This window comes from Egretta garzetta, unplaced genomic scaffold (genome assembly GCF_000687185.1).
Source record: "Egretta garzetta isolate BGI_Z169 unplaced genomic scaffold, ASM68718v1 scaffold251, whole genome shotgun sequence".
Lineage (NCBI taxonomy): Eukaryota > Metazoa > Chordata > Aves > Pelecaniformes > Ardeidae > Egretta > Egretta garzetta.
Genome location: NW_009258952.1, coordinates 6,447,437 through 6,460,572, shown reverse-complemented (window position 1 = coordinate 6,460,572; position 13,136 = coordinate 6,447,437). Strand labels below are relative to the sequence as shown.

At 38.6% G+C, this 13,136-nt stretch overlaps 1 protein-coding gene across 3 annotated transcripts in view; it reads right to left on the bottom strand.

Annotated features, from left to right (window-relative positions):
• Positions 1–13,136, bottom strand: part of NCOA2 (nuclear receptor coactivator 2) — a 186,351-nt gene that overhangs the window by 55,829 nt on the left and 117,386 nt on the right. The gene's annotated exons all lie outside the window — the stretch shown is intronic.

Below are 13,136 nucleotides of genomic sequence, written 5' to 3'. Positions count from 1 at the left end.
GCCTACTGTTTCAGTACTGAGAAACAGCAGTCTCATTGCTGTTCCCATGCCTCCACCCACATTTCTGCTATCACATAATTTTCGCAGTGCCTTATTTACCAATATGTTACTAAAACTACATAAAATTTCAAGTGCTGTATTTGAAAATTACAGCCAAGAAAATAATGATTCAAGGTTTCTGGAGCATAATGCCACATATTACAATATGTTATGTACGTATCACAGATCATACCCAACTGCAAATGTAGGGGATATTCATACATATTGGAACTTTCAAATCAAGAGGGTTTGTAATTCCCATCAAGTAATGGACTGTATTAATTCTTCCATTCCAAGAATTATACTGGTGTTTAAGGGAGAAGTAATACAAGTAATAAAACCACTATACAAAATACATATTCTACATTATAAGTTAATGAAACGAGTAATATTTTGTTGCTGGTTCTATACTCAAAACAGTCTTTTATTATTTCCCAAGCAATTATGTAAAAGCCAGCGCTATACTTCAATCTAGAATATTAAAAATCATTAAAGATTTTTTATTTTTAATATTATGCAATAGATTATTTTAATAAATATGAAAGCACACTGAAATTATGATAACAAGAATTTATGCGTTCTGCAACAAGAAACCAGAAGAAGATTAATTGTAGGAATTACTGAAAGTACCGTGTGCAGATGGAGCAAAGGGCCTTTGGAAAAATCACCCTTGGTGAAAATTAAAGCATCAGTCATGCAGATTAAAATGTATCCAAATGTACAGTATTTTCCACTATCTGTAGATCTACAATACTGCAGCCAAAGTTCCTCTGAACTCTTTCCTTGGCAGAGATCATAAGGTCAGCGTGAATATACGCTACTTAGACATACAGTAAAGGAACTGCTTCTCAGAACCCCTGGGTGTTCTCCTATCAGCGATCACCCGCTGGCAATAAGGCTTTGGTCACTCGGGCTGTCTCATCCTCGATTTCTACGGTTTCTTGCTTTCGTGAAAAGAGTCACGAAAATCTTAGCTGTCTTCTTCGGGTGTGTTCACACACAATATAACACTGTTGTGAATAATGATGAAAGAAAAATTGTTCTGAAGATGGACTCTTGCAAGTAATAGAATACATTTAAATCACTTTGACTGGCATAATCTGGTAGAGATAAATAAACTAGAAGTAACTATTAACCCTTCCCCTGCCACATAAACTCACTAGGATACAAAATTAGTATTTCTGGTTTGGACTGAGGGCTACAGAGGGATTTTTTTTTTTTTCCTTTTCTTTCATCTTCTTTTGTCAAAAAACAGAGATTAGGTATAACAGGAAAAAACTGAACAATCCTTCCCACATTACAATATAGCAGAGTTGGCACCATATGAAGATACAATACTGAAAACATGTCCTAAAAATTGTGAAAGAATTCTAAGAGATCCTAAAAATAGGGTTGAGCTTTTAATAAAGTCAGCGATGGTATTTGTTTCCCATCTGTTCCTGGTAGCATAAAGTGATCCCTGGTTTCACACTGCACACTATTATAACGGATACAGATACCAGCTTCCTGCTTTCATCCCCTCATTGCTTCAGCCACTGACATCATCTTGAGTATCGCAGAACAAGGGATTATACTCTGTGCTAGAAATGGAGGGGCTGCAGATATGGTACAGCAACGGCATGCAAGCGTATTCATGACACTGTATTTCCTGCTTTCACCGATTTACAGACTACTTCTACCCATTATTTTTCACATAATACAAAATATTTGCTGAACATTTTTTCACTCTTACAACCAAGGAGTTCAGACAAACCACCAATAACGTATCTGTAAAAACAACTGTTCTCTTTATACACACAGGCGAGGTTTTATACAAAGGAGAAAGTTTTTAATTACTGTAACAGTAATCAACAGAGAAGCTGCAATACCAGGTCAGACCAAGGATCTCTCAAGCCTCACATCCAGTCTCTGAAGGTGGCTGCTTTCCCCTCAGTGTATGAAAATGCTACTTAGAACTAAGCATTTCCTACCTGTCTCTCCCAGTGATGATGACAGCACGCTACACTACTCACAATGTTTGGTTAGGCATTCTGAAAAGCATTAGAAATCACTGGTGCTCCCAAATGATGGACTTCATAATTGGATCTGTAACTTAATTGTGTAAGAAGCGGCCAGAGAGCTTAGAAGAGGCTACACATTCAGGCCACAGGTCCCTATACGCTTACTTAAGCAGCACTGTACAGGAAACCATGGCCTCAGACAGCCTCTGAGTAGGACCAGCAGTAACTTATGTCAACGTTATAAACTGCAGCTACTGATAACGTTAAGCTGCAAAGCAAATTATCCATTTTTGACTGAACTACAAAGGCACACACAGGAAAAGTAAGTGCAAACCCTCTCAGCAGTGTCGTCCCGGCAGATAGGCAGGGGGAACATCTTGAAATACAAACCTTTTCTTCAGCGATACAGCACATAGGGCTAATTGAGAACAAAAATTTGTTGCAGGAAGGTTGGAAAAAACCAACAACTGATACACGAATTTCTAGTGCTGACAACACTCATGCATTTATCGCAAGTTGGTATTTTTTGTTTTTCTTAACAGTTCCAGCTTCTGGCGTTAAGTAGTGGTGCAAAAATGTAAAGTTTACTTTTCCCTTTTTTATTTCTATCTTTTTTAGGTTCACTGGGGGCCCTACAAACAAGTCAGAAGCACAGAGGGTTTATTATTTCTATACTAGATTAATGATTTTTGAATGTTAGGGGTTAGGAAAATAGCAGCAGAGGCCAAACCTTGCAAAGTCTCTCAGAAGCCTTTTTTCCAGCCCCATGGGAATTGCTGGTATTACCCTGTGACTAACCACAGCCACTAGATTTTTCCACTGTGGCCACTAACGCGGAGAGCAGGAGCCGGTTCCCTGATCTCGCACCTTCCAGTGATGCTGCCTCCTAGAACAGCGATGCCCCTGTTCAAATGTAAAACGCCAGGAAAGCGTTACCAGGCATCCTACTGGCACGGCACGGCTAAAGTGGAGCAGAGGTTTAGTATGGAAAGAGAAATACAGCCTTGTGCCGGCGGAGGAAGTGAGCAGGGTGGAAAGGGGCTTCCCATGGCTTTACCTCCGCACAGGGAATTCTCTGCTGGAAAGGGAGTGTTAAATTAGAAACCAGTCCCATCCTTATGAATATGGCTACCGGGCATCAAGCATATTTTATCTAAATTACAGCAGAATAAACCTCACACACATGAAATAATTATTAGCGCCGCTCAATTAAGAGTTTAGCCTAGAGAGAGAAAAAAATTTAAATAAAATAGAAGTACTCCTGAGAGAGATACTAGAAAGAACATATACATCCAATTATGTGGCATTTTAGTGATGTGTGTAATTTAGACTTTAAACTGTGGATATGTTTACAATTGTATACACAGTAATATACTAAAATACATATTAGTATTTTCAGTTGGGCATCTTGCTAGTGATAATAAACTGTATTTACTTTTCTACATTAATATACAGAAGAAAGAGGGGGAAAAAAAAGCCCTCACAAGTATTTTATGACAAATTTATCAGTGGGAAAGCCTCAAGCTTTATTTGAAGCTCATTCCAGATTCTGAAAGCAAACCTCTGTGAAATCACATTAGTTTAACAGAAATTCGTAAGTCAGAGAAAGAGAAGCCAAAAGCAATAGTTCGAAGGCTCCTGCTATGTTTTTAACTTAGGAAGCTTTCCTGGTTTTCCATCCTCCCAACTCAAGCTATGTCGGTTCTCTCTGGACTTCTGACAGCAGACTCAGAAGTGCTACTGACGGGCATCGCCTTCTCTTGGTTGTGTTTCAAACCCTCCCTTCCTACAGGTGGGCAGGCAGGACCAGCCGAACCACCCGAAAAGCTCTCTTTGTCTGTACTCAAGCTCTGCTCCAACTTCCTTCATGAAACTGGCTACAGAAATAGTTCCCCCTTGATGCTCTCTGCAAAAACAGAATGCACTTTCAAAGTAAAGAACAAAACCGTAGCCTCTGTAGGGACTGCAAAAAGGTGAAGCATAATTTGAAAGGGAAAATTTGCATCAACACACATTTAGTTTGGTTTTCTTAGGAGAAACACTTAAGGTTCTTCACAGAACAAGAGGAGCAAAAAAGAGACGCTAGCAAAATGCTGGACAGGGCGACACCTGTGCTCTACAAACTGCCAAGGAAAAAGGTCAAGAGAAAAAAAAACATCAGGGGCGCAATCAAATTTATTATCCAATACTTTTTAAAAACAGGGTTTCTCAGGTGCCCCATATAATTCCTGTTCTTCATAATTTTCTGGAATTGCTATTGAAATTTCCCACCCATCTCAAATCATATACCCTCATTTATATAATAATAGGTAAAAAATGTAAGCAAAGAGATTTATTTTAAGGTGTACTAGAAAACACAACTCTGCACATTAGAAAAATCATGCTAATCAAGAAAGACCCTTGTAACAGTACTGGCAGCATCACTTGAAAGTGATTGTAAATGCTATATAAAGTTCAAACATGCAATTAAATTTTACATTACAACTGTTTTGAAAACAATAATCTTCTCCATTTTTGTATGCATTAGCCAATGACTTTTGTCTTGCCTCGTTCATATCTGTGAGTCAGTTTACCCTGTGTGGTCCTTCTGATCTCTCCTGAATTGCCGTGCAAAAATAAAACCCAAACAAACAATCAAGGAAACAGTAAAACTATGGAGCTGGCCAAAGATAAGGGTAGATATAGTATTAAAAACTAATGTTAACATATAATAGAAAGTATACTTAGCAAACGGCTGAATTTTAGTTGACACTACAGTTTTAAGTATTAGATTTAATAACATTTGAAATATTAGGCTTAATAACATTTGTGTATGACTACTGCTAAGTAATGATATTGACTGTGGTCATGGACAGGAGGTTTTTAACATGAATACGGCTATACAAAAAGTACCTTCAAATGTATAGTCTCGAACAAAAACCAGGAAAACCAACAAAAAAAGAAAACTGGTATTTGGTAACGTGAGTAGCTTTGGATTACTACACATGATGAAGCAAAGCAGTGAAGAACGTGTAAGTTATTTTGATGCTTGGTTAACCACAGGAAAAGCAGCTCTGCCTTGTAGCTGCGCAATTCAAAGCACTACGTTCCATGGCTCACATGGAACTTGATATCCACACGCACGTTTCTTACCCAGTTCCCATTGCCTTGACACAAGTCATTTTTTTTTCTCCCTGAAAGCAAGTAATTTTTCAAAAGACCAGTGCCTAAGAAACAACAACTATTTCAGCAATCAATTTTAAGACCAGCTTATCCCATCCCATCCCTGTGAATAAAGTTAGCTACTATTTTAGGGAAGTGATTATGTAGGGAGGTTGCTCTTTCATCATACAGCATACATCTGTCCAGAGCAAAGAAGCTATTAGACTGTTGAATACATTTTTTCCCCCAGAAACTATAGATCAAGTCGTACAGAAAAAAACATGCAACATCTCAGGAAGGTTTTAGGAGGTAAAACAAGGGAGAATTATGCATCTGCACCGAACTAAAATTAGAAAAGCTGCCATATGGCTCTGTGAAGCCAGCAGCACGTTCTTATTCATTAGGATGCATTCTGCTAACATAAAAACACAAGGCCTTCCTGTGCTCTCTAAATGTGTTTATCTTTTCAACATTAATGCACGATATATCATCAGGCTGCTGAAATCTCCTGCAGTGCATATTAAAAAAGCACAGCTGCACTTTTTCTCAGCACGTTTATTCACTGTGAGCGATCTAAGAGCACAGCTTTGCCCACCTCCCTGACACACAGCCCTCTTGTTAGCACGGCTCGGTTGGAAAGGGCCACGCACCCACCCGCCCGCTCGCCTGCCCAGCCCAGCCCAGCAGTGCCCCACACCGCCCCATGCCCCGGGCTCCAACTCATCACACCCACGTGCTTTAGCTTCATATTTACTACTGCTGGTGGAAGCACGCTTAAATGGTAAATGACCCCAGGGCTTAAGCTAAAAGCCTTCAGAAAGCTGTAAGCTCAATTACTCGCTCAGGAGTAATAGCGCTTACAACACTGCCATTTCTCCTTTGCAGCGTTTTCAACTCCTAACTGGGGCGGCTGCTCTCCCGTCCCACACGTACCGGCCCCGCCTTCCCACCGTAAAGAAGAAGCATCAGTAAGACACCAGCTCTACGAAAAGTTCTGCATTCTCACAAACCCACCAAATACAACTAAACTTTCACGGAGCTTTTCGAGCTTTGAGTGATGTCTGCTCTTAGAAAATTCAGTAACAGTAGCCAGGGTATAAAATTTTCATGGACGCTGAAAGTAAAACAAGCACTGAAAAACCATGATGGATTTAGGAATAGCAACAGACGTAAGTAATAATACATAAAATTAATACTAGTTTCATTTCTCTTAATAATTTTGACATTTCTCCATCATTCTTTTTTTTTGTACAAATCAGCACTTTTGTCACCCAGTACAACTTCTGTAAGAAGTACTGCCTGAGAAATAATTGCCCCCAGCTCAGTTAAACTGGAACAAGGACAAAAATAATGAAATTCAACTCACCAAGAATAATATTTAACTGCTGGACAGAAAGAAGCCCAGTATCTCTGTATGTATTTTTTTGCTAAATACTTTAATGTGCACTTCACTGCTTCTTCCTTGATTTCTTCTCTTCCCCATTCTCACTTTGCCTATCTCTTCTGCCACCACATCCAAGACCCCTTTTTTCTCTCATTGTTACAAATGGAGCTCCAAGCCCCACGAGCTGGGGTATCGTGGTGCCATGCTCCCGGCACATGGTTCCATTCAGAACACTGAGGCTGAGTCTCACCCTCTATAAATACACTTAAATTGCTTCTCTAAAGACTGCTAACACTTTGATTTAACAGCGGCAATGAAAAGTGACAATGTTATTTACAGAAATAGCATTTTTTGCAGAAATGTGTACCTACTATTCCCAGATTTATCTACTTAATGCAGTGGCAGAGATTATTCACACCTGAGATAACCTCAGAAGGTCACTAGTTTCTGCTAAGTCAAGGACTGGGAACTGAAGTAAACCCCAGAATTAAACCCACTTGCTGCTGCTTAACTGAAGAATAAAGTGTCCTATCTGGGACCCCAAATCCTCAACAGCTTGATGCATTCCAGCATGCAATAAAAATACAAAACAACACAGCAAGTAAAATAATTTCCCTGCTGAGATTATTTCTAGTATTTTTATTTATCAGTAAAGACACAGGAGGACAACTGTCATCCTACCATTTAAGTGAAATCTAAATTAAGACTAAAAGCAACCCTGGATCCAGAAACTATTTTGCACCCCATGCCTCATTTTAAACTGTAAGGCTACCACACTGTGAGTGGAAAGTTGTGTTTCATCAAGATCTCCTGAACATGGAATTAAGCTTCCATCACAACCTTCACCTGTTGACCACCTGGACATGCTGCAACATTGACCTTTTCCAGTAAGTTTTCCAAAAAAGTGGAAAGGAATATAACTGGGTGTAGTTTTACTCCTACAGAATTTTAGACAGGTCTTAGCTTATTAAAATATTTGAGTATGTTCAACATACGCTTTTATATAAAACAAAGGGTGCACTCAACTTCAAAACTGATAAATCAAAAGAGTGTGTGCGTGTATATACTCCTATGATTTTAAGCTATACTCTTTCTCTTTTCTCCAAAAAGACCACTGTCTTTCCAGTGTACGTTGACTGGCTAGAGAAAGAGCATAAATAAATTAATCATCAAATGTGCTGCCTGCCCTATCAAAAGGCCAAAATCCAGGATGGTGCTGAGAATTTTTAATTTTCACTGGTTTAAAATGCTTTTTAAATGCTGGGGTTTGGGGATTTTTTTTTTTAATTTTTTTTTTTTTTTTGCATTTACACTTCCTAAGAACATGTAGTAATTGGTATAATCTCAAATCTCTGACTGGTTGTGGTGTAACTTAGAATATTTTGTAAGCGCCTAATATTCAGTACTTAGACAACAAAGGAGTACGCATGGTAGATCAAGTACATTTGCTATCAGTGCCTTACCCAAAAATACCCTTAATTTAATCAGTCACTTATTATTCCATTCTGGAATCGGATAAATGGATTCAAATACATGTATCTCTAGCTGTATACACAAACACATATCCAGGAAACTATTTTGCCTCTGTTGGTATTTAGATGGCTCCAAAACACTCACATAAACTACTTAAGTGTACATGATAGCAAACGCCACGCATCCATCAGCATTGCCTTAAAATCTTGTTACATTAATGTGGCTGAATTTCAAAAGAAAGAGCCAAGCTAACTGACCTCTGCACTGAAATATTAGACACAAATATTTGGCATCACTCAGTTTAACAAAGTAATTATTTTTTTTGGTATGTACTGAATTAGGACAGAAAATTTTACTGTATTTTTTGGCATTTACAATTTTCTAAGTGTTAGATATTTACTTAATGAGTAACGTCATCTTGTTTTGATAATTCATCTCTAAAAACAGCATTAATATGAATGTGTAAAGGGTTGGAGCCTGATGTTCTTTAACATTTTGGTGGAGCTGATGTTTTCAAAGACAAGAAATATGGCAGGACCTGATAATTTCGTTCAAAACAGGGCTCCATCACTGCCTCAGAAATAATATATTGCTTTCACAAAAGTTAACAGCTCTCCAGTTGGTTCTCTGACACGTAAAAACACAGGCAAGATTTTGAAAATAAAGATACAAGGGTTAACACTCTTTAGACTAGAATCTGCAGATGCAACTGCCAAGCTAATTAAACTTCTAGGTTTCCAAAACTCAGGCCAAAATAACATACTGCAAAGGAATATTAATCTAGCCAGACTCTGTTTCTTGAAGCCTCACTCTTATGTACTCAACCAACTGCTAAAAGGAAACAGATGACTCCCTTTCTTCGAATGCCACATCGCCACGATTACAAAATATCTTCTTTATTTTAGGATGCTAATGATAAATCTTCGTGACACACCAGATCATTCACAACAACAGGCAAAGATCTTTTTGCTTTTATAACTTGCCATTGACGACTGCAAAAGTTTTCAAGAGACCTAATATGGCGCACCAAAAAGAAATATGATGGATCATGGGCTCCCTATGAGCCCATGAAAGAAAAAAGTTTCCATAATAAAGCATAGGCCAAAATGGAGCACAGATAACTGAAGACAGCTAAGGAAGAACAGAAACAAGTTTAATTTAATGTGTCCATGCTAACATGGATAACAGGGCTCCTACTGCTTCTAATACTCCAGATTATAGTAGATAAATCTTCAACTGACAAGCTCTAAATCATTAAGGACAAGTAAAGTTTTCTTCCTATAATAGCCCAGTGTTCAGAAATAGAAGCTGGGGCCCCTCTTCTTGCTTGTCTAACCCACCATCACAGGCCCCAGTGAAACACTCAAGCCGATTCAGAAACAAAAATGTTCCTATTACTGCAAGGAAAACAGCAAGAAAAACAAAAGCTTCCTAAAAGAAACCTATTTACTTCTGCATATTAGTTACTTAAAGGAATTTTTTAATCCAAATCCTTTACAGAACTGTATTTAAGATTCATTTCATTGAAATTTCAACAGTGTCTACATTACTTCAGGTACATTATGAATACAGCGTGGCTGTTGGAAGGATGGTGATGACTATTAACACATATCGTTTAAGATATTCTCTAAGATTAAAAGATCTTTTTTCATTACCCTAGAAAAGTTTGGCTTATCTTTTTGCCAAGATTCACATCCAGACAAAGTCACTTTTAATCTCAATTACATTCATTTGTTCTGTCACACTTTAAAATGCCTGCTAATAGAACTGATAGGTACAAATGGGCTCCCTTCAATAGACTGAACCATACTTGCAACTTAATTAATTAGGTGTTATTGTTTCTGGTTCTCTGTGTCAGAGTCATGAAGTAGGGATCAGCACCTAGCTTAAATAAGTCAGTATAATCCATAAGCAGAAAAATAATTAAACACAAACAGTATTGGTTTCTCTATTTGCTCAGTGAGCTTTATCGGTTCTCCTCTGAGAAGAAACTTTCACCTGCCTTAAAAACAGTTCCCTTAACCGTGGGTGATGAGCAGCTCACTGGAAAGGATGCTCCATGTTGTGGCGGTGGGCACTGCCATAGCCAGCTCTGTAGCCTCACTGCTCTTCCCCAGCCCCAAGGTCCTGAGACAGCACAGGCTGGGAGTCAGTGCCCCCATTTGGCAATCGTCTCCTTCAAGTATGCTGAGCAAATGTGACTTTAACCAGAGCACCAACAGGTGAGACCTTTTAAATAACAGTTGTTATTTCCATAGGATTATGGGTCTGCCTCAGCCTAAAAACTTAATGATACAGAGTTTTGAGCTAATTATCTAAATTCTAAGCAATCTGTAGGTCTGGGCCAAAGAAACCAAATCCTCACCTTTGGAAAGGGTTTAAGATGTTGAGATAAAGGATATATGCTCCTTGTCTGAGCTTCACAGAAAGAATGATAACATCCACAACCATCACAGAGCTCAGGGAAAGGAAGGGTGTTCTTACACAGTAACTCACAATGACCCTGAGAAAGCCAATATCCGCCCTCCATTATATTCAATAAAGGTTTCATGGACTGGCTCCTCTGCCTCTATCACTGATACAAAATGCAAGAAAAAAAAGCTTACTGGGCATTTTAAAATTTAAATTATTATATTCTGAACATTAAGTACAATGGCCTGACAAGCTGTATTATAATGCCTAGTTAAAAGCAGCATCTCCAGCAGTTAGACAGATGGTGAGTCAACTTCCAAGCTTAATGGTAAATCACAAAAATCCCTGCTATCAACCAGTGTAACACTCAATGATTTATTAGTAAGTTTTGTCACATTCCCTAAAATCATTTCAGGATTTTTTACTGCAGCACTAAGAGGAAAAAAGTGTCGAGAGAGACAACAGCAAATGGAATAAAACTGTCACAGGTACGGTGATGCTGGTCCCAAAACTACAGCTAAAGCTGCACTGAAGGCAAGAGAGAGTGTAGCTGGGGAAGAAGTGGAAAATAAACCACAGGACAATTATTAAAAGGGACAGAAAAGAAAACAGCAAAGGCTGAAATACAAAGAAAATCCATTTGACATAAAGTATCACTTTTGACAGCTAGTGACAGGGAGTATTGTGTTCAGAAAAGTCAAGGGATTTATTAAGAAATAACTAAAGATAGAAAAAGAAACTCAAACTTTCAAATATTTCCTCCAAGCTAACAAGGTAAAAGGTTTTGTAGAAAAGAAGGAAGACAGGAAGAATTTCATGTTATTGGCACAAAATACCTTGATATTTTTCCACCCAACACCAAAACAAACAAAGAAAAACTTAAATGAGGGTCCCTCTGAGTTTTCCTAACTATATTTAGAATTTACAGCCTTGACATCTCTTCCTCCTCTCTTGTTTCATTTCCAAGTGAATCAATTGTTATATTTAAGCACACTTCCTCTTCAACGTTGAAAATAGGCCCAGACCTAATTTGACATAGAATGACCTGTCTCTGGAAGACATCCCCCTCAGAAGGATCACGGGAACTGCAGGTTGTTCCAACTCTTTCTAGGAAATTGTGCCTCAGAAGAAAAAGTACCAGTAAAAGGCTAGTGCTCCTCATGCTCACACATCTTAAGACAAGGGACCACTCTAACTGTCTAGCCCGATCTCTATAACACATCCCAAAATGTTTCACCAAGTGACTCCTGCATCATGCCAAGAACCTCCACTGAATTACAATATATATTTTGAAGGACATTCAAATCTGTTTGGGGGGACTGACAGAACTTAGCAATTTCTTCATGAAGTTGCTTGAAAATTCAATTAACTTTCCACTAAGAATCTGCACCTTATGCATGAATTGGATTTGGCCACAGATTCCAGATCCTAGGCCATATTCTGCCTTTGCCTGTTAGAGAGTCCTCCGGGGCAGGCACGCAGCGTAGCTCCGTTTCACTTTGCGTTGGTGAGCAAAGCAAGGTTTGCAGGGACATGCCTTTCGGACTCAAGATGAATACAGCCTCAGTGAACAAAGGTACCACACTGCTGCTCATTCCAAAGGGGCATGTGGATAATATTTCAGATAACATGGCAATATCTGGAGCATCTCCAATTATGGAGTAACTACTTTGAAAGTTTTCTACTTTAGCAGAACTTAAATTTATGTACTTTTCTGTCTCCATCTTCTGACATTTCCTCTGATCTTGTGCAAGCCAAAGAAGAGTGGTTTGCTTTCAGAGGGAAGACGAGAGTATGTGTGTGTGTAAGTGCGTAGTACATACACAAGAGTACCCATTGTCTTGTAAAATACATACAGATGTGCCAACACACTTTAGTGATGAAAGGAAACAGAAGGCATATATGTCTTGGCTCTCTAACCATCTGTCTGAGGACGTTCACTAAGAGCTCAGCAGTGTACATGACAGAGCAAGTAACTGATCATTTGCCACGTCATCCTTCAACCTTCAGTCTGTTTTTTCCCCCAGTTGCACACTATGGGTTTTCATGAAAGAAACTGAAAGGTGAAGTAGTAATTGTTTTTCGTATCCTCAGTCTTTTTGCATTCAAGACCCCTACTTCTAACTAACTGTGCAGTTGTCCATACACAGAATCTTTTACAGAAATAAAAAAAAAAAGCATGACTTAGAACAGACGCAATTATCTTGGTTCTAGTTTGAATATGGAGGAGCCTTTGATCAATACCTCTTTAATGTGCTGTGAATCCACAGGTTTTCAGGATTCAAACATGGTATGAAAGGCACTGCACACTATTGTGAGTAAATATTATATTATCACTTTTCAGGCTGCAGTCTTTAAAAAGAAAAGATAAAAGCCGCGTAACAAAAGCTAGGTTCCTTATAATAGATGATCTTATTTTGACTGAAGTATCATCACTACTCTCAGTAAATTAATTTGCTATTCCATAAATTAAGCTCCACAGAGACAGTCAAGATAACATGAAGTCTCCTTCTTCATTTACTTGCTTTACATGTTGCTGAGATTAGCCCGTTGCATTCACTAATCTAAAGCACACAGCAAGCCCTGGTGTTCTACAGTTGGCACCTTTTACGCTGCATACGTTCCAGCAATAAGAGACTACAAACACAAACATTAAGATTCGAATCAGCAGCCCCCAGTTCTTCCGC